Below are 22,877 nucleotides of genomic sequence, written 5' to 3'. Positions count from 1 at the left end.
GTAGCATCATTACCAATAAGTCAGAAGATAGTTGGTCAATCAGGAGTTCCGCTGCCGAATCATGAGTCTTAATTAAGGCAAAAGTTCTACGAGTGTTACAGATGTTGTCTTTCAGATGTCATATTAAACTGAGGCCTTTCTAGGGTGGTCATAAAAGATCCCAAGGCCACTATTCCAAAGAAGACAGGGCAGGGTGGGTGGCTGGGGGGGTCAAGTTCTCCTGGTGTCTTGGCCAATATTTACCCCTTAACCAATATCATAAACGATTTTTAAAAAATAAATATAAAATTTAAATAAACAATTAAATTTAAATAGACATTTAAACATATTAAACAAAATTAAAATATAAATATATTAAAAATTAAGCAACTATCAATTTAAATATATAAATTAAGTTAAAATTAAATAAATATAAATTTCCGCTTAAGCAAAAGAACGTTTAGTTATTTGTAATTGTTGCTAATGTTTTCCACACAAACGGGTACAAAATACCACACAAAAATAATCAACACCAGCAGAAGGAAAACAAGGGCCCCCATTCCCTTTGACCGCTCCAATGTCAATTTAAACCGTTCACCTGCGCGCGCCGGACGGTTGGGGCGTGTGTTCGCGCTCGCGCTCAGCGCAGGCCGAGCGGCCTCGGGAAGGAGAGCGCAGCCGCCCCCCCCACCAGGGGGCGGGGCCATGTAAGGAAGGGGCAGAGACCATGGAGGTTCGACCAATGGAATTCAAGAATCTTTAAAGGATCACGCCCCGCCCCCCCCCCCTCCCAGGCGTTGCGCTCCCGCCCACCAGCACTGGTCCAATGGGAGAGGCCGATGTTAGCGCGAGCTCTCTCTGCTTGTTGTCCGTCGCTTTCTTCTTTGAGGCGTTCTAGCCGCACCCATGTCCGTGTAGATGTACTTAGAGAGGCGGAGTTAAAGGAGGAGGAGAAAGGGAGAAAAATATAAGAAAAAGACCTGGCAGCGCTTGGTGGTGGGGGGTGAAAAAAAATCCCCACTCCTCCATTTAGAAACGACTGAGCCGTCACCTCACGTAAGGACTGGCGGTGGTATTTCTCCCCTGGAAAGGTAAGAAGCTAAAGGCCAAGGAAGCCGTTAATGTAAACCCGGCGACTATGAGCTGCCGCTGCCAAAAGGGTCATTGCGCGATGTTATCGTGGCGGCCGTTCTCACTAACTGGCTCCTCTCGATATCTCTTCCCCTCCTCAACTGTGAAATCCCTTTATCGTCAATCGCTTTTCTTACCATCCATTTTCTTTTCCCCACTCTAATGCTGTATTTCCGCCCGCCGTCAACTACCTTGGCTTCGTGCAAAAGCACTTTAATGTTTAATAGGAATAAAACCCTCCACACACCGGCCCCCTCTGCATTCTGTTTGTTTCCCCTGGTTTGTATTGTACGGCCTGTGTCACTATATTGGATTACTGCAATGTGAAATATGACAGGGTGCATGATGCCGATAAATATAATCGCGGTTTAGTAGTTGTTGTTGCTGCTGCAATCCAGAAGATGGAAGAGAAATAACGCCCGATGGGGAGTATAATTTAATATAACTTTTTTTGATCGAGGATATCGGGGGACGACGAAGTCGGCCAGTGTCCCTGCATTTATAACATTTTAACCTTTTTTTTGAAATTCACTTCATCTGTGCGCTTTATGTTGCTTTCGAGGTCGAATTTCGCGACTGTGTTTTATATGACCTGTCCGTATACTATACAATCGCTTTTTTTAACTGCTAAATATTATTAACTAAATACATTTGCTTTTGTTTATAACGTAAGGTTTAGCGTCACTGGTCTCCAGTCAATGTAACATGTATGTTTCAATGCAGAGTGAGTGAGCTATAAGGGGGCCCCTGGGAGGAGAAATGCTTCATTTTCTTTTACTTTTCCAGGTCTGAGTCGCGGTCCTGACTTGACGTTGGCCAGAGTCAATGTTTGAATAAAATGGGTGGGTTGAGGGCGTGCAATAAGAAACCTACCACCATGTATTTCGATGGATGGGACCATTGCCAGTCTTGGATGGCCAGAAAATGTTAAGCAGATGACCGACGTTACCTTAGGAATAGTGCTAAAATGACATAAACCAGTTTGATATTAGTTCATTTTCCCTACCCACGTCCCCCCCCCCCCCAAAAGAAATATGTGACCTCTATAATGATCACTGAAAGGGAGATCTCCTGATCAATTTTGTTCCTTTCGTAGTAACCTCTGCAACCCCTCCAACCCCCTTATCTCGCAGCATATTTGAGGAGGGAGGGGGGGGGGAGGAGGAATGTGTTTTGCCTTCATTATCCAGTCTGGAAGACCATTCTAGATAGAAAATGAAGAATATTTCAATCTTCTTCCAGAAATGTGTGGGTTAGGTTGATTGACCATGCTAAATTGCCCCTTATGTCAGGGGTACTAACAGAGTAAATATGTGGGGTTACGGGAATGGGGTCTGGGTGAGATTGTTGTCGGTGCAGGCTTGATGGGCTGAATGGCCTCCTGCACTGTAGGGATTCCGTGATTCGTCTTGACTTTACTAGTTTACTTTGTCTTGCCAATGTGGCTGTTGCTCCGGGTTAATAAACCCTTTCCAAATCACTTAATTTGTAAAATGCCCTATCTCATTGGCCTGCTTATCAGGCTGAATTTTTTAAACCTTTATAATCCAATCCCCTGAAATGGGCATTGCTTCTTGACCTTCATACTGCTTCCATAGTTTGAATGTCCACCTTGTTCTTCCGTAACCGAACTGAGGATTCAAGATGTGACTTAGTTAAATACTCTGTAACTTCAGCATGATGGCTTCATCCTTATCCTTATCTGTAAATTGTTACAGTAGCTCCAATTGTATTGTAAAATGTTAGATATAGGCTAAGGAGGAGTTGGATTTTGTGTTTGAGGCAGATAAAATGTTAATGTGTTGGATCTTGCAGTATTCCATGCTTTGAAGCTGGATGACGCTGCTTCAGCTTTCACAGTTCCATTATTGTGATGACCACTTAATTTGTAACTTTCCTGCTGGAATCAGATTCGCAAGCCCTATATTTGAAGTGGACCAGATGGTAGCCTTGGGGAGGATTCCAAACTTGTGAAATCAGCTACAACAGAACAGTTTGAGTATTTGAAATGACTTCAGATGTGGGCCAAATGTCTTTTCTTTTATAGGTTAATTTCATAGTTCTCCTTTGCCATCCTGTCCCATTCATTGATTATTTACATCTCTCCAATTTATTTAAATAACAGACTCTACCATGTTACCACTTCTGCATTCAGTTGAAAGCGATGGAACATGCTGTAAAAAATTGTTTGCACTTCTAAGCTCAATAATTTTAATTTTAAAAACATATTTAAACTATTGAACCAAAAATACCTCAATATTACTCTTTAATGTTAAGAATTGCGGTGATATTTTAAAAATAACTTTATTAGGATTTCCTTTACACCATCACTATAGTTGATCAGATAATTCAGTCAGTAGTTGCCTTTAGCAGATGGCTGTATGCAGTTTTAGGCTTAATCTTTTTAGCTAGGTCAGCTGGACAAAATACAGGCTTACGAGGATTTGCTTTAGAACACTGCTTTTGCTTGCTGCCAAGTTGACTGTTTCAGTATTTAACTATTACATGAGTAGAGAAACAAGATTAATTTTTAATTGATCGTGATGTTTAGATCTGATGTCCACAAGCTTTAATTATAAAATTGTTTTCATCTCTAAAGAGCTTGTCATTTTGTGCATTTACCAGACACCATCAATGAGTATGAAATAAGCTGTCAGTGTGTCTGTGTATCTGTATTTTGCACATTTTCATTAATGTGTGATGTGGGAGGGCGTTGTTTTGCTCTTTTCCCCCCCTTCCTTATTTGTGATTGTCTGTTCTCTGTTCTCTTAAATATATATAATTTTCATAAGATATGGTTTTTCTTAATACTATTTTGGGGTGTCTGATGAGTTCTATTTGGGAGGAGCAAGATTTAATACTTGGTATGGGTGCAGTATAATGGTAGACTCCTCTTTCGAGTTTGCCCAGGCTGTTAGTGATTTCATTATTTTCTGTGAATTTTGTCATGACTAAAGAGCCTGATGCAAAATCAGCATGGGCGTCCACAAAACCTGCAGTTCATGTTGTCTGTCATTGTGGCATAGGTCTGAGGTCAAGACTGAAGCCAAGAACGAGCGAAATCCACATAACAGCTTTACTTTACTGTTCTCTCTAAAACTTTCAGGTCACTTACTCAAGCTATTAAAACTATCATTTATCATTTATTCAGTTTAGTCATGTCTATTTAGCAAAATCTATTATTGCACCTATCCAGAATTTCTCAAATAATATTTTGCACATAATGGCTCAAAATACAAAAAATTTCTCAAGGGGTGACATTTTTGAATTTTGGGCGCTTCTTTTTGGTTTCAGAGGCTCCTTGAAGATCAAAAGATTTAAATTGGAAACCAAGTATTGGTGAACTCCATCTATGCCTCCATTAGAGATTTAAAAAACGAGAGACTCTGTCCTGGGCAGGTAGCCAAGAAATCAAAAATAAAACCGTTTTCCTTCATTAATTCCTTCCCCCCCCACCACCACCTACCCACCCTGCCTTCAGCCATTGATATTAAAGCAAACTCGGGCTCTTCTTGATCGACTGGACTCCCAACTTTTTCTACACATCAAAACTAAAATCAAGAAAACATTCACAATGCCAGCTACAAAATGCTTGTATTTGGAAACACTTAAAGACGAACCCAAGAGGAACAGAAAAAAACTGTATTTATCTCTGTATTTTTCACTCCACCCCAGAGCTCTCTGCTTTAAATGTTAATCGAAAAATAATTTATTAAAGGAAGAAAGCAATGGGGAAGTATTTAACATATTTTTTTGTCTTGTTATTGTTATTCCAACATTAATTTGTAAACATGATACCTAGGCACAGGAGGAACATCTTAGAAGGAAAAATGTGTTTTTAGAAAAAGTTGGGAACATCACAGCATAAGTCAAGAGGGCATTCAAAATGCATACCTCTGCCATGCTTTGTTAACTCAATGTTGTTTCAGCTGCACAGCTCTTCTTCGAGACTTTTTCCCTGCTTAGCTGATGCTCTGTAACTACAAAGCTGAAAAATGGATATCATAGAATCAGAGGTTTACAGCATGGAAACAAGCCATTCGGCCCAACTTGTCCATGCTGCCCTTTTTTTTAAACCTCTAAGCTAGTCCCAGTTGCCTGCATTTGGCCCATATCCCTCTATACCTATCTTACCCATGTAACCGTCTAAATGCTTTTTAGAAGACAAAATTGTACTCGTCTCTGCAACTACCTCCAGCAGCTTGTTCCAGACACTCATCACCCTCTGTGGAAAAGAATTGCACCTCTGGACCCTGTTGTATCTCTCCCCTCTCACCTTAAACCTATGCCCTCCAGTTTTAGACTCCCCTACCTTTGGGAAAAGATATTGACTATCTAGCTGATCTATGCCCCTCATTATTTTATGGACCTTTATAAGATCACTCAGCCTCCTACACTCCAGAGAAAAAAGTCCCAGTCTATCCAGCCTCTCATAACTCAAACCATCAAGTCCCGGTAGTATCCTAGTAAATCTCTTCTGTACTCTTTCTAGTTTAATAATAAAACTCACTGATCTACACACAACTCCCACCAACAGCTCCTCCCACTGAAAACTCCTCTCACCGACAGACTTCAATAATTTCCCCACCACTGATGTAAGGCTCACAGGCCTATAATTTCCCAGATTGTTCCTCTGTTTAAGAAGGGCAGAAGAGACGATGTTAGCTGCTCTCCAATCCTCTGGTACCTCGCCTGTGGCTAAAGAGGATGCAAAGATTTTAGCCAAGACCTCAGCAATTTCTTCCCTCCCCTCTCCCAGTATTCTGGGATAGACCCTGGGGGCTTGTCCACCTTTAATGTTTTTCAAAACCTCCAAGACCACCTTTTTTATCTCAACGTCCTGGAATGTCAACATCCTCCTCTCTACACTCACCATCCACCACATCCTTCTCCTTTGCGAATATTGACGCAAAGTACTCGTTAAGGACCTTGCCCACCTCATCTGGCTCCACACACACATTCCCTCCACTGTCCTTAAGTGGACCTACCCTTTTTTTTAAGCTACCCTCTTGCTCCTTGTATACACATTAAAAAACCTTGGGATTCTCTTTAACCCTGCCTGCCAAGAATAGATCATGGCCCCTTTTTGCCCTCCCAAGTCCCTGTTTAAGCTCTTTCCTGCTATCTTTGTATTCCTCAAGAGCCTTATCTGTTTTTAATGTCCTGAAATTTATATATGCTTCCATCTTTTTTACTAAGCTCACAATCTCTCTTGTCATCTGGGGTTCCCAAATCTTCCATCTTTATCCTTTATTTTTACAGGGACCTACTTGTCCTGAATTGTTAAAAGACCCTCGCACATCGGATGTCAATTTATCCTCAAACAGCCACCCTCAGTCTACATTCCCTAGTTCCTGCCTAATACTGTCGCAGTTAGCCTTCCCCCAGTTTAGTACTTTCACTCTGGGACTACTTCTATCCTTTTTCTAAAAGTATCTTGAAACTTATAGAATTGAGATCGCTGTTCCCAAAATGGTCCCCCCACTAAGTCATTAATCACCTGCCTAGGCTCATTTCTCAGAACCAGGTCTAAGATAGCCCCTTCCCGAGTTGGACAATCTACATATTGCCTCAAGAAGCACTCTTGGACACACTGAACAAACTCTGCCCCGTTAAAGCTACTGGCACTAAAAGAATCCCAGTCTATGTTGGGGAAGTTAAAATCACCCGTCACAACACAATCCCTGTTGTTTTTACATAGTCATAGAGGTTTACAAGAAGTCTTTTTTATTAAGAGCTTTCAACTCTGAGAAGACTTCAGGCTACTACATACCTAACAATCTGCTTGCATTTTTACAGTTGTAACAAATTCTATCACAGCAATGAAGACAGTCCACAACATTCTAAACCAAATTACACATAACCTTTCTTACAAAAAAAGTTTATTTGTATTATCTCCCAATATTTAAAACGTGCAATTCCATGATCCGGACCTCGTCTTCACCAAAAGCTAATTAGTTATTCCATGGGTCACCCTACATGTATGCCAGGTTTCATTGAAATGCTCTCTTGTGCGCTCGCCCTCTTCTAACCTTCCGTCTTGTCCTCCCTCTTGTGTGCGCTCTCACTTGGCACGCTTGCCTGGTCGGGTGGCCTCCGGATGCCTGTAACCCCACGCACTTACCCTGCTAATCCCTCTTACACCTAAGAGGGAATTTAGCATGGCCAATCAACCAAACCCATGCATCTTTGGAGTGTGGGCAGAAACCGGAGCACCCGGAGGAATTCCATGCAGACATGGGGAGAATATGCAAACTCCACACAGTCACTCGAGACCAGAGTTGAACCCGGATCCATGGCGCTGAGAAGCAGCAGTGCTAACCACTGTGCCACTGTTAGATCGCAGCTGAGCAATGCCGCAATCTTGAAGTTTTCATGCTTGTTTTTCAAATCCCTCCATGTCCTTTCTCCTTCATATCTCTGTTAATCTCCTTAGCCCTATAATCCTTAGCAGTACTACGTTCTTCTAATTCTGGACTTTTCAGCATTCCTGATTTTCCCCACCATTGGCAGCAATGACTTCATTTGTCTGTGTATTTAGCTCTGGAACTGTCACTCTGCCTCTCTACCCCTCTCTCCTCCTTTTAAGCTTCTCTTTAAGCCCACCTCTTTGTCTAAGTTTTCAATTATCTGCTCTAATCTTATCCTTGTATGTCAAATTCTGTATTACAGATCCTCCTGTGAAACTCCTTGGGATGTGTTATTATGTTAAAGATAATATATAAATGCAAGTTGTTGTACTAATTAGTTACAAAAAAGATCATCACATTATGTCCTGTGAATTCGTTTAACACAATTGAAAGGATTTGCTGTTTTGTGACCAGAGGCACTATACAGTAATGCAATGTTGTTCTGTGAAAGTGTGTTCCTGTAAATCTATAAAGGCTGTTTTGTTTTATGTTTCTCAAATGTGATCAGAAAGTTTTATTGGACAGAGTGCAATGTTTAAAATGCAAGCACAAGTACTATAATTTATAATATTTCTACATGGCACTGATCTTTTCCAGTAGATTCAATTTTGCCATATATACTTCAGAACTGTATGACATTATTCATCAGCATTGCTATCAGGCTCGTGACATGCTTTTGAAATTAACATTCTCTAACCTTATTTGATATGACCACGACGTGTGTGCTGTCTCTTCCTTCATGCTTCACTCAAACACACAATTTTCATTCTGGTTGCAATCTTACCTTAAAAGTCCAAATATTATACTTTAGTTACCAGTTTAAAGATTTGTACTTGATGTGTTAAATCAAATTCTCTTTTTTTCTCTGTATGAATTGAGGAAAACATTTATTTGTATGTGCTGTCTTTTTATGTGTGGTTAATGTATTTAAATATTGGACAGCAGTAGTGAATGGAATGTATGATCAGTTTGCAGACCAATTTTTTTTATTAGCGTTTCAAAAATGTTTTTAACTTTCAGAAACCAGCATATTCACTTTTGTATTGAATGCAAATATTGTAGTTCACCCTTAAAATCTTTGTTCTGAGTATCTTATTTTTGCTGCTGCCAGCTTCATACTTTGTAAGTATGCACATAGATAGCAGTTTTTAAATGTTCAACAGAAAACCTTAATGAATAATAGAGGCTAAATAATGTACTGTCAGAACTCTTGACTTCATATATACTGCAAGACAAACATTTTGCTCCTTGGTCGTGTTAAATATTTGAGATTTTGGCCATGAGTGTACAATACATATGTGAAACTGTTTTTGACTTTACTGCCCACAAAATCTCAATAAATCATCTAGTTAATATTCTAAATAGAATTTATTAATTTTGAATTCATGGATAGCTGTTCAATTTTTAAGTCTCAGAATTGAAAAGTAAAAATTATTTTTGCATTAAAACATTTTAATCCATTTTTGCATAAACCATATTTGTCTTGGCCTCTAATTCACTGTGGGTAAGAAGGATAAAACAATAGTTAAGTGTTTATTCATTTGCGTGATTTGATCTGCAATGTATAACATTTGATATGTTTTAAATTGAGAACAGATCTGGACTGACTTAATCAAAACTTTCAACTTTCGCCATTTATCTTGAATGTTTTATAGACATGTAGAAGGTTATGAATTCTTGGCTTTAAACTTAATTCTACGTAAGGATTGGATACAATAGACAAGTGCAAAATGTGGTCTGCAGTGAGTGAATTGAATTAATAATTTTTAAAGATTTTATGTAGTTAGAATTTCAGTGTCTTTGTGTAGCAACAATCTCGTTTTCAAGCACAAGTTTGCCTGCAGAGTAACAATATAGTAGAGAAAGCCTGTATGTGAAGATTAGTATTTCAGTGAAAAGTATAAATTGTATTTTTCTCAAACAAATGGAATTAGGGGCTTCAAAAAATGCGTCTGAAGCAAATACTTGGTCTTAAAATTTGTATTTTAAATGGGAAATGGCACATGCATTATTTTTCTCCATAAATCAATTCACTACCTCCATTTCTTTCTTAAACTAAACAGGACGCTTTTATGATTTTGTGATTTTTTTTTTCTAAATGTATGCCTGAAATTAATTTTTTTTATTTGTTTATGGGGCATAGGTGTTGCTGGCTGGGCCAGCATTTTATCCCCATCCCTAATTGCCCTTCAACTGAGTGGTTTGCTAGGCCATTTCAGAGGGCAGTTGATAGTCAACCTCATTGCTGTGGCTCTGGAGTCACATGAAGACCATACCAGGTAAGGATGGCAGATCTCTTTCCCTAAAGAATATTATTGAACCAGATGGGTTTTTCTGACAAATTTTGTTTATTGAATTCAAAGTCCACCATCTACCCAAGTCCCCAGAATATTAGCTGAGTATCTGGATTAATTGTTGAGTGATAATACCACTAGGCCATCACCTATGGAAATGGATCTGTTGATTAATTTTCCTCAGTTATTTTAAATGCTTAGCTTGGTATTCATTAGTTTTTACTATTGGGGAGAAAAGAATTGAATTTTATATGGTGTACTTTTTTAAAAAAGTTTAAAATCCACATTTGCCTTTATTGCAGCTGTTTTGATTATTATAAATAACACATAGGAAATATTGGCAGTAAAATAAAAAAAAATCCAGAATTTTTGCAAGTGTCCTCTATTGTTTTTTTGGATATATAAATCGGCTGCAGATCTTTTAATTCTGCCGTTACCTTGCTGCCTTCTGGAGGAGTGTATTACATTTTTGGTAGTGGGAGTTGAAGAACAATGGTAGCAAGCCTTCATGATCATACTCACATATTGCAGCTACATTTGAGTTTGACTATGTGGGCTTACTGCTTGAATTTCTAATTAGTCTTGTAAGATAATTCCTCCAAGGCTGAGAGTTGTAGTTCATGGGTCTGTGTTATACCAGTTTCAGAAAGCAGTAATTTATTTGATTTATTATTGTATTGGTATATAGCGAAAAACATTGTTACTTGCACGCTATACAGACAAAGCATAACATTCATAAAGAAGGAAAGAAGGTGCAGAATGTAGTGTTAAAGTCTTAGCTAGGGTGTAGAGGAGGATCAACTTAATATAAGCCTGATGGCAGCAGGGGAGAAGCTGTTCTTGAGTCAGTACGTGACTTCAGACTTTTGTATCTTTTTCCTGGTGGAAGAGAGTATGTCTGGGGTGCGTGGGGGCCTATGATTATGCTGGCTGCTTTCCAAAGCAGCGGGAAGTGTAGACAGAGTCAATGGATGGGAGGCTGGTTTGCATGATGGACCGGCTACATTCACAGCCCTTCAAAGTTTCTTGCAGTGTTGGTCAGTGCAGGAGCCATACCAAGCTCTGATACATCCAGAAATGATGCTTTCTATGGTGCACCTGTCAAAGTTGGTGAGAATATTGGCAGACATGCTGAATTTCCTTAGCTCCTTAGAAGGTAGAGGTGTTGGTGGGCATTCTTAACTATAATATTGGTGTGGCGGGACCAAGACTGGTTGTTGGTGAGCTGGACACTTAGAAACTTGAAGCTCTCAATGTTCCCACTTCATCCCCGTTGATGTAAACAGGGCCATGTTCCCCTGTTTCCTGAAGTCGATGATTAACTGCTTCGTTTTACTGAAATTGAGGGAGAGATTATTGTCGCAGTAGCATAGTGTTTATTTTAATGGACTAGTAATCCAGAAGTCTGGATTTATGATCTGGTGACATGTGTTCAATACTACTATGGCAGCTGGGAAATTTAAATTAAGTAAATGTGGAATAAAAAGTTAGATTCATTGGCCACAAAATTACTGAATTGTGGCTTAAAAAAACATCATTAATGCCTTTTAGGGAAGGAAATCTGCTGTCCTTGGTCAGACCATAGCAATATGATGAACTCTTAATTGACTTCTGGTGGTAGGACTCAGAAGGTTGAGAGTTCAGGTATGGACTTGGGAAGGTGATAGCCTAGTGGCTAGACTAATAATCCAAAAACTCAGCTAATGATCTGGGGACCCAGTTTTGAAACCCACCACAGCAGATGGTAGTATTTGAATTCAATTTTTTAAAATTTGGAATTAAGAGACTACTGATGACCATGAAAACCATTGTTAACCAGGGCAGCATGGTGGCCCAGTGGTTAGCACTACTACCTCACAGCGCCAGGATCAATTCTGGCCTCGGGTCACTGTCTATGTGGAGTTGCATATTCTCCCCGTGTCTGCGTGTGTTTCCTCCGGGTGCTCTGGTTTCCTCCCACAGTCCAAAGATGTGCGGGTTAGGTGGATTGGGCCATGCTAAATTAACCCTAGTGTCGGAGATTAGCAGGGTAAATATGTGGGGTTACGTGAATAGGGCCTGAGTGGGATTGTGGTCGGTACAGACTCTATGGCCAATGGCCTCCTTCAGTACTGAAGGGATTCTATGATGTTGGGAAAAACACATCTGGTTCACTAATATCTTTTAGGAAAAGAAATCTGCTGTCTTTACCTGGTCTGGTCTACATGTGACTCCAGAGCCACAGCAATGTGGTTGACTCAAATGCCCTCTGAAATAAGCCACTTGGTTGTATCAATCGCTGCAAAGTCTCAACGAAGAAATGAAACCGCCTCCCTAAAGGCATTGATTTTGATTTGTTATTGTCACATGTATTAGTATACACTGAAAAGTATTGTTTCTTGTGCACTATACAGAGCATACTGTACTTAAAGAAAGACGAGAGTGCAGAATGTAGTGTTACAGTCATAGCTAGGGTGTAGAGGAAGATCAACTTAATGCGAGGTAGGTCCATTCAAAAGTCTGGCAGCAGGGAAGAAGCTGTTCTTGAGTCGGTTGATATGTGTCTTCAGACTTTTGTACCTTTTCTCAATGGAAGAAGGTGGAAGAGAGAATGTCCGGGGTGCGTGGGGTCTTTAATTATGCTGGATGGTTTTCCAAGGCAGTGGGAAGTGTAAACAGAGTCAGTGGATGGGAGGCTGGTTTGCGTGATGGACTGGACTTCGTTCACAACCTTTTGTAGTTTTTGTGCGGTCTTGGACAGAGCAGGAGCCATACCAAGCTGTGATGCACCGAAAAAAATGCTTTCTATGGTGCATCTGTAAAAGTTGGTGAGAGTCGTAGTGGGTATGCCAAATTTCCTTCGTCTTCTGAGAAAGTAGAGGTATTGGTGGGCTTTCTTAACTATAGTGTCGGCATGGGGGGAATCAGGACAGTTTGTTGGTGATCTGGACACCTAGAAACCTGAAGTTCTCGACCATTTGTACTTCATCACCATTGATGTAGACAAGGGCATGTCTTCCACTAAGGTTCCTGAAGTCGATGACTATCTCCTTTTGTTTTGTTGGCACTGAGGGAGAGATTATTGTTGTCGCACTAGATTCTCGCTTCCTGTACTCCGTCTCATTGTTTGAGATCCGATCCACTATAGTGGTGTCATCAGCAAACTTGAAAATCGAGTTGGAGGGGAATTTGGCCATGCAGTCGTAGGTGTATAAGGAGTATTGTAGGGGGCTGAGAACGTAGCCTTGTGGGGCACCGATGTTGAGGATGACCGTGGAGGAGGTGTTGTTGCCTATCCTTACTGATTGTGGTCTGTGAGTTAGGAAGTTCAGGATCTAGTCGCACAGGGAGGTGCCGAGGCCCGGGTCACGGAGTTTGGAGATGAGTTTCATGGGAATAATGGTGTTTAAGGCTGAGCTGTAGTCAATAAATAGGAGTCTGACATAGGTGTCTTTGTTATCCAGGTGTTCCAGGGTTGAATGCAGGGCCAGGGAGATGGGATCTGTTGCGGCAGTAGGCGAACTGTAGTGGATCCAGGCAGCCCGGGAGGCTGGAATTGATTCGTGCCATGACTAACCTTTCGAAGCACTTCATAATGATGGATGTCAGTGCCAGTGGATGATAGTCATTCAGGCATGCTGCTTGGCTTGTCTTTGGTACTGGGATGATTGTCTTCTTGAAACAGATAGGGACCTCAGGTTGTTGTAAAGAGAGAAATTGAAAATGTCTGTTAATACCCTCGCCAGCTGATCCGCGTAGGAACTGACTGCTCGTCCAGTTACCCTATCTGGACCAGTCGCTTTCCATGGGTTGATCTTCAAGAAGGCTGCTCTGACATCTACAATGGTAACCTCAGATACAGGTTCATCCAAGGCTTCTGGGGTGGAACGCATGCTCTCGCTGACCTCTTGCTCTAAATGGACATAGAATGCATTGACCTCATCAGGGAGGGGTGCCTTAGAGCCAGCAATTTTACATGCCTTCATCTTGTAGCCTGTTATGTCTTGCAGACATAAGAACAAACGAAATGGAGCAGGAGTAGGCCCTCTGAGCCTGCTCCGCCACTCCACAAGATCATGGCTGATCTTTTCATGGACTCTGCTCCACTTACCCACCCGCTCACCATAGCCCTTAATTCCTTTACTGTTCAAATATTTATCTATCCTTCCCTTAAAAACATTCAATGAGGTAGCCTCAACTGCTTCACTGGGCAGGGAATTACTCAGATTCACAACCCTTTGTGTGAAAACGTTCCTCCTCCACTCAGTCCTAAATCTGCTGCCCCTTATTTTGAGGCCATGCCCCCTAAATCTAGTTTCACCTGCCAGTGGCAGCTTCCCTGCTTCTATCTTATCTATTCCCTTCATAATTTTATATGTTTCTATAAGATCTCCCCTCGTTCTTCTGAATTCCAATGAGTGTAGCCCCAGTCTACTCAGTCTCTCCTCATAAGCCAATCCTCTCAACTCCGGAATCAACCTAGTGAATCTCCTCTGCACCCCATCCAGTGCCAGTATATCTTTCCTCAAGTAAGGAGACCAAAGCTGTACACTGTACTCCAGGTGTGGCCTCACCAGCACCTTATACAGTTGCAACATAACCTCACTGTTTTTAAACTCCATCCCTCTAGCAATGAAGGACAAATTTCCATTTGCCGCCTTAATTACAAGGGGGCATAACTATAGGGTTCATGGTGGGAGATATAGGAAGGATATCAGAGGTAGGTTCTTCACGCAGAGAGTGGTTGGGGTGTGGAATGGACTGCCTGCAGTGATAGTGGAGTCAGACACTTTAGGAACATTTAAGCGGTTATTGGATAGGCACATGGAGCACACCAGGATGGTAGGGAGTGGGATAGCTTGATCTTGGTTTCAGATGAAGGTCGGCACAACATCGTGGGCCGAAGGGCCTGTTCTGTGCTGTAATGTTCTATGTTCTATGTTCTATGTTTAATTACCTGCTGTACCTGCAAACCAACTTTTTGTGGTTCGTGCACAAGGACACCCAGGTGCTTCTGCACAGCTGCATGCTGCAATTTTTTACCATTTAAATAATAGTCCATTTTGCTGTTATTCCTACCTAAATGGATGACCTCACATTTACCAACATTGTACTCCATCTGCCAGACCCTTGCCCACTCAGACTATCTATATCCCTTTGCAGACTTTCAGCATCCTCTACACACTTTACTCTGCCAGTCGTCTTAGTGTCATCTGCGGATTTTGGCACACTACACTTGGTCCCCAACTCCAAATCCTCTTTGTAAATTGTAAACAATTGCGATCCCAACACTGACCCCTGAGACACACCACTAGTCACTGATTGCCAACCAGAAAAACACCCATTTACCCCCACTCTTTGCTTTCTGTTAGTTAACCAACCCTCTATGCATGCTAATACATTACCTGTAACACCATGCACCTTTATCTTATGCTGCAGACCTTGTCATAGTCATCGGGGGTCCGTGTGTTTAGCCTGGGACTCTAGCTTGGTCCGGTATTGTCTTTTGGCATCTTTGATGGATCTCCTTGGATCTGACTTTCTTGTATAGGTCATGGTTGCCTGATTTGAATGCCTTAGACCTAGATTTCAGCAAGCAGTCCCTGTTCAGGACAGCACAGAAGTTAAAGAGAGCACGTTAAATAGTAAAGACAGTGTCAGTAATCCTAGTACTAGACAGATCAGGCAAAATCAAGAAAGGGAGAAAGAGAAGTCCAGATTAAACTGCATTTATTTAAATGCAAGAGGCAAGGCAGATGAACTCGGGGCATGGATAGATACATGGGACTATGATATTATAGCAATTACTGAAACATGGCGAACGGAAGGACAGGACTGGCAGCTCAATGTTCCAGGGTACAAATGCTATAGGAAAGATAGAACAGGAGGTAAGAGAGGAGGGGGGAGTTGCACTTTTGATTAAGGAAAACATCACAGCAGTATTGAGAGAGGATATATCCGAGGGTTCACCCACTATATGAGTCTATATGGGTTGAACTGAGAAATAAGAAGGGGGGGAATCACTTTGATAGGGTTGTACTATACACCCCCAAATAGCCGGCGAGAAATTGAGGATCAAATGCATAAGGAGATTACAGATAGCTCCAAGAAAAATAGGGTGGGAACAGAAAGGGATTTTGACTTTCCCAACATTGACTGGCACTGCCATAATTAGAGGCTTGATGGAGAGAAATTTGTTGAATGTATTCGGGAGGAATTTCTCATTCAGTATGTGGATGGCCTGACTAGAGAGGGGGCAAAACTTGACTTCCTCTTGGGAAGTAAGGAAGGGCAGGTGACAGAAGTGTTAGTGAGGGATCACTTTGGGATCAGTGACCATAATTCCATTAATTTTAAGATAGCTATGGAGAATGATAGGTCTGGCCCAAAAGTTAAAATCCTAAATTGGGGCAAGGCCAATTTTGATGGTATTAGGCAGGAACTTTCAACAGTTAATTGGGGGATTCTGTGGGAAGGCAAAGGGATGTCTGGTAAGTGGGAGGCTTTCAAAAGTGTTAACCAGGGTTCAGGACAAGCACATTCCTCTTAAGAGTGAAGGGCAAGGCTAGTAGAAGTAAGGAACCCTGGATGACTCGGGATATTAAGGCCCTGGTCAAGAAGAAAGAAGCATATGACATGCATTGGCAGCTAGGATCCAGTGAATCCCTTGAAGTGTATAGGGGGTATAAGAGTAGAGTTAAGGGAGAAATCAGGAGGGCAAAAAGGGGACACGAGATTGTTTTGGCAGATAAGATAAAGGAGAATCTAAAGAGCTTCTACAAATATATAAAGGGTATAAAAGTAACTAGGGAGAGAGTGGGGCCTCTTAAGGATCAACAAGGTCATCTATGTGCGGATCCACAAGAGATGGGTGAGATCCTAAATGAATATTTCTCATCAGTATTCACAATGGAGAAAAGCATGGATGTTAGGGAACTTGGGGAAATAAGTAGTGATGTCTTGAAGAGTGTACATATTACAGAGAAGGAGGTGCTGGAAGTCTTAAAGCGCATCAAGGTAGATAAATCCCCGGGACCTGATGAAGTATATCCCAGGACACTGGGAGGCAAGGGAGGAAATTGCGGGTCCCCTAGCAGAGATATTTGAATCATCGATGGTCACAGTTGAGGTACCTGAAGATTGGAGGGTAGCAAATGTTCTGCCTATATTTAAGAAGTGCTGCAGGGAAAAGCCTGGGAACTACAGGCTGATGGGCCTCACATCAGTCTGTAGTTGGGCGCCTCATCCCCCGGGGGGGAGGGGATCAAAATGAGGTGACAGAGTGAGGAAGGTGGCTCGCAAACAGAGAAGGGTTATAGGCAGTGCAAGAGGGCGGATGGACAGGGAATAGAGAAGGGGAGAGCTCAGACCAAAGGATTGAGATGTGTTTACTTTAATGCCAGGAGTATAGTGAATAAAGGGGATGAGCTCAGAGCGATGCCTGGAAGTGTGATGTGGTGGCCATTACGGAGACTTGGATGTCTCCGGGACAGGACTGGATACTCCAGTTGCTGGGATTCAGATGTTTCAGGAAGGACAGGGAGGGAGGCAAGAGAGGGGGTGGAGTGGCACTGCTGATCAGGGATAGTGTCACAGCTGTAGAGAAGGTGTATGCTGTGGAGGGATTGTCCACCGAGTCTCTGTGGGTGGAAGTTCAGAGTGGGAAGGGGCCGGTCACTTAGCTGGGAGTTTTCTATATGCCGCCCAATAGTAACAGGGAGGTGGAGGAGCAGATAGGGAAACAGATCCTGGAGAGATGCAGTAATAGCAGAGTTGTTGTGATGGGAGACTTTAATTTCCCAAACATAGATTGGAATATCCCTACGGTAAGGGGATTGGATGGGGAAGAGTTCGTTAGGTGTGTTCAGGAGGGTTTCCTGACACAGCATGTGGACAAGCCTACAAGAGGAGAGGCTGTACTTGATCTGATACTGACCAATGAACCTGGACAGGTGTCAGATCTCTCAGTGGGAGAGCATCTTGGGGATAGCGATCATAACTCTATCTCCTTTAGGCTTGCATTGGAAAAAGAGAGGATCAGGCAAGCTAGGAAAGTGTTTATATGGAGTAAGGGGAAATATGAAGACATTAGGCAGCAAATTGGAGGAGTAAATTGGAAGGAGGTATTCTCGGGGGAAATGTACTGAAGAGAGGTGGCAGTTTTTCAAGGAATGTCTGTCTAGAGTTCTACAGGACAACGTTCTGAGCAGACAGGGAGGTGTTGGTCGGTTAAAGGAACCGTGGTGCACGAAAGCTGTGCGGGACCTAGTCGAGAAGAAAAGGAAAGCGTACAATAGGCTCAGAGAGCTTGGCGAAGATAGGGATTTAGAAGAGTATACGGCTTGTAGGAAGGGACTAAAGAAGGAAACTAGGAGAGCCAGAATGGGTCACGAGAAGGCCCTGGCAGGTAGGATTAAGGAAAACCCTAAGGCGTTCTATAAATATGTGAAGAGTAAAAGGATGAGACGTGACGGAATAGGGTCAATAAAAGGTGAAGGCGGGAAAGTCTGTACGGAACCAGTAGAAATGGCAGAGGTGCTCAATGAGTATTTTGCTTCGGTTTTCACAGAGGAGAAGGACCTGGGTGGATGTACTGCGGGCGTGCGGTGGACTGAAAGGATTGAGTATGTGGACTTTAAGAAAGAGGTTGTGCTGGAATCTTTGAATGGCATCAAGATAGATAAGTCGCCGGGTCCGGATGGGATGTACCCCAGGTTACTGTGGGAGGTGAGGGAGGAGATTGCAGAGCCTCTGGCGATCATCTTTGCGTCGTCGATGGAGACGGGAGAGGTGACGGAGGATTGCGGATGTGGTTCCTATTTTCAAGATGGGGAATAGGGATAGCCCAGGAAATTACCGACCGGTGAGTCTAACCTCAGTGGTTGGTAAACTGATGGAGAAGATCCTGAGGGACAGGATATATGAGCATTTAGTAGAGAGGTGTAGTATGCTCAAGAATACTCAGCATGGCTTTGTCAAGGGCAGATCGTGCCTTACGAGCCTGGTGGAGTTCTTCGAAAATGTGACTAAACACATTGACGAAGGGAAGGCGGTAGATGTGGTTTATATGGATTTTAGCAAGGCGTTCGATAAGGTCCCCCATGCAAGGCTTCTCGAAAAAGTGAGAGGGCATGGGATCCAAGGGGCTGCTGCCCGGTGGATCCAGAACTGGCTTGCCCAAAGGAGGCAGAGAGTGGGTATAGATGGGTCTTTTTCTAAATGGAGGTCGGTCACCAGTGGTGTGCCCCAGGGATCTGTTCTGGGACCCTTGCTGTTTGTCGTTTTCATAAACGACCTGGATGAGGAAGCAGAGGGATGGGTTGGTAAGTTTGCCGACGACACAAAAGTTGGTGGGCTGGTGGATAGTCTGGAGGGATGTCAGACGTTACAGAGGGACATAGGATGCAAGACTGGGCGGACAAGTGGCAGATGGACTTCAACCCAGATAAATGCGTCGTGGTCCATTTTAGTAGGTCAAATGGGATGAAGGAGTACAATATAAAGGGAAAAACTCTTAGTACTGTAGAGGATCAGAAGGACCTTGGGGTCCGGGTCCATAGGACTCTAAAATCGGCCCCGCAGGTGGAGGAGGTGGTTAAGAAGGCATATGGTGTGCTGGCCTTTATCAGTCGAGGGATTGAGTTTAGGAGTCCGGGGATAATGATGCAGCTATACAAGACCCTCGTCAGACCCCACTTGGAGTACTGTGCTCAGTTCTGGTCGCCTCACTATAGGAAGGATGTGGAAAAGATTGAAAGGATGCAGAGGAGATTTACAAGAATGTTGCCTGGATTGAGTGACATGCCTTATGAGGATAGGCTGAGGGAGCTCGGTCTTTTCTCCTTGGAGAGACGAAGGATGAGAGGAGACCTAATAGAGGTGTATAAGATGTTGAGAGGCATAGATCGGGTGGACTCTCAGAGGCTTTTTCCCAGGGTGGAAATGTCTGCTACGAGAGGGCACAGGTTTAGGGTGCTGGGGGGTAGGTACAGGGGAGATGTTAGGGGTAAGTTTTTCACACAGAGGGTGATGGGTGAGTGGAATTGGCTGCCGTCAGTGGTGGTGGAGGCGAACTCAATAGGGTATTTTAAGAGACTCCTGGATGGAGGGTTATAGGTAGGTCCAGAAGGTAGGGATGTGTTCGGCACAATTTGTGGGCCGAAGGGCCTGTTTGTGCTGTAGTTTTTCTATGTTCTACATCTGTAGTGGGTAAGGTAAGTTGTTGGAAGGTATTTTGAGAGATGGGATCTGCAGGCATTTAGAAATGCAAGGACTGATCAGGGACAATCAGCATGGCTTTGTGAGTGGAAAATCGTATCTCACAAATTTGAGTATTTTGAAGGGGTAACCAAGAAGGTAGACAAGGGCAGTGCAGTTGATGTTGTCTACATGGACTTCAGCAAGGCCTTTGACAAGGTACCGCATGGTAGGTTGTTGCACAAGGTTAATTCTCACAGGATCCAGGGTGAGGTAGCTAAATAGATACAAAATTGGCTTTATGACAGAAGCCAGAAAGTGGTTGTAGAGGGTTGTTTTTCAAACTGGAGACCTGTGACCAGCGGTGTGCCTCAGGGATCGGTGCTAGGTCCACTGTTATGTCATTTATATTAATGATTTGGATAAGAATATAGGAGGCATGGTTAGTAAGTTTGTAGGTGACATCAAGGTTGGTGGCTTAGTGTATAGTGAAGAAGGTTATCTAGGATTGCAGTGGGATCTTGATCAATTGGGCCAGTGGGTTGATGACTACCAGATGGAGTTTAATTTAGATAAATGCGAGGTGATGCATTTTGGTAGATTGAACCAGGGCAGGACTTATTCTGTTAATGGTAGGGCGTTGGGGAGAGTTACAGAACAAAGAGATCGAGGGGTACATGTTCATAGCTCCTTGAAAGTGGAGTCACAGGTGGATGGAGTGGTGAAGAAGACATTCAGCATGCTTGGTTTCATTGGTCAGAACATTGAATACAGGAGTTGGGGCATCTTGTTGAAGTTGTACAAGACATTGGGACGGCCATACTTGGAATACTGTGATCAGTTCTGGTCACCCTATTATAGAAAGGATATTATTAAACTAGGAGTGCAGAAAAGATTTACTCGGATGCTACTCGGACTTGATGGTTTGAGTTACAAGGAGAGGCTGGATAGACTGGGACTTTTTTCTCTGGAGCATAGCAAGGTTAGGAGTGATCTTAGAGGTCTATAAAATAATGAGGGGCACAGATCAGCCAGATAGTCAATATCTTTTCCCAAAGGTAGGGGAGTCTAAAACTAGAGGGCATAGGTTTAAGGGGAGAGATACAAAAGGGTCCAGAAGTGCAATTTGTTCTCAGAGGGTGGTGAGTGTCTGGAACAAGCTGCCAGAGGTGGTGGTAGAGGTGGGTACAATTTTGTCCTTTAAAAAGCATTTAGACAGTTAAATGGGTAAGATGCGTATAGAGGGATATGTGCCAAACACAGGCAATTGGGACTAGCTTAGGTGTTTCAACAAAAAAAAGGGCGGTATGGACAAGTTTGGCCATGTGGGCTTGTTTCCATGCTGTAAACCTCTGACTCTATCCATGGTTTCCTGTTGGGAAACGCACAAATTTGTTTCTTTGGCACGGTCTTCTACACACTTACTAATGAAGTCCGTTACTGTAGTGGCGTACTCGTTCAGGCTGGTCAGAGCTTTTTGATACTGACCAGTTCACTGACTCTAAGCAGTCCTGTAGCAGATCATCCGATTCCTCAGACCAACATTGCACGACTTTCTTTGACAGATTCTCCCAGTTCAGTTTTTGCTTGTAAACCAGCAGCAGGCGCACAGCCTTGTGGTCTGATTTACCAAAGTGTGGGCAGGCAATAGAGCGGTAGGCATGTTTGATGTTTGTGTAGCAGTGGTATAGGATGTTTGGGCCTCTGGTGGAACAGGAGACGTGTTGGTGATAACTTGGTAGTACGCTCTTGAGCTTGGCCTGATTGAAGTTTTTTAAAGTGTTAACCAAGAAGGTAGATGAAGGCAGTGCAGTTGTTGATGTCTACATGGACTTTAGCAAGGCCTTTGACAAGGTACCGCATGGTAGGTTGTTGCATAAGTTAAATCTCACTGGATCCAGGGTGAGGTATCTAAATAGATACAAAATTGGCTTGATGACAGAAGCCAGAGGGTTGTTTTTCAAACTGGAGGCCTGTGACCAGCGATGTGCCTCAGGGATCAGTGCTGGGTCCACTGTTCTTTGTCATTTATATTAATTATTTGAATGAGAATATAGGAGGCATGGTTAGTAAGTTTGTAGATGGCACCACGATTGGTGGCATAGTGGACATGGAAGAAGGTTATCTCGGGTTGCAACAGAATCTTGATCAATTGGGCTAGTGGGCTGACGAGTGGCAGATGGAGTTTAATTTGGATAAATGCGAGGTGATGCATTTTTATAGATTGAACCAGGGCAGGACTTACTCAGTTAATGGTAGGGCACTGGGGAGAGCTACAGAACAAGGAGATCTAGGGGTACATGTTCATAGTTCCTTGAAAGTGAAGTCACAGGTGGACAGAGTAGTGAAGAAGGCATTCAGCATGCTTGGTTTCATTGGTCAGAACATTGAATACAGGAGTTGGAACGTCTTATTGAAGTTGTACAAGACATTGGTAAGGCCACACTTGGAATACCGTGTACGGTTCTGGTCACCCTATTATAGAAAGGATATTATTAAACTAGAAAGAGTGCAGAAAAGATTACTAGGATACTACCAGGACTTGATGATTTGAGTTATAAGGAGAAGCTGGATAGACTGGGACTTTTTTCTCTGGAGTGTAGAAGGCTGAGGGGTGATTTTATAGAGGTCTATAAAATGAGGGGCACAGATCAGCTAGGTAGTCAATATCTTTTCCTAAAGGTAGGGGAGTCTAAAACTAGAGGGCATCGGTTTAAGGTGAGGGGAGAGATACAAAAGGGTCCAGAGGGGCAATTTTTTCAGAGGGTGGTGAGTGTCTGGAACAAGCTGCCAGAGGTAGTAGTAGAGGCAGGTACAATTTTGTCTTTTAAAAAGCATTTAGACAGTTATGAGTAAAATGGGTATAGAGGGGTGTGGGCCAAATGCG

The 22,877-nt window shown here is 42.7% G+C and overlaps 1 protein-coding gene across 13 annotated transcripts in view; it reads left to right on the top strand.

The window, feature by feature from the left end:
* Nucleotides 1-796: 796 nt before the first annotated feature.
* Nucleotides 797-22,877, top strand: part of add1 (adducin 1 (alpha)) — a 192,895-nt gene continuing 170,814 nt past the window's right edge. For all 13 annotated transcript variants that reach the window (XM_078215185.1, XM_078215187.1, XM_078215177.1 and 10 more), the window contains exon 1: nt 797-1,070. The gene's annotated coding sequence lies outside the window, so the exon portion shown is untranslated. The remainder of the gene's footprint in view (nt 1,071-22,877) is intronic.

Source organism: Mustelus asterias, chromosome 6, assembly GCF_964213995.1.
Source record: "Mustelus asterias chromosome 6, sMusAst1.hap1.1, whole genome shotgun sequence".
Classification (NCBI taxonomy): domain Eukaryota; kingdom Metazoa; phylum Chordata; class Chondrichthyes; order Carcharhiniformes; family Triakidae; genus Mustelus; species Mustelus asterias.
The sequence above is the reverse complement of the archived record's forward strand: the minus strand, read 5'-3'. Positions and strand labels throughout refer to the sequence as shown.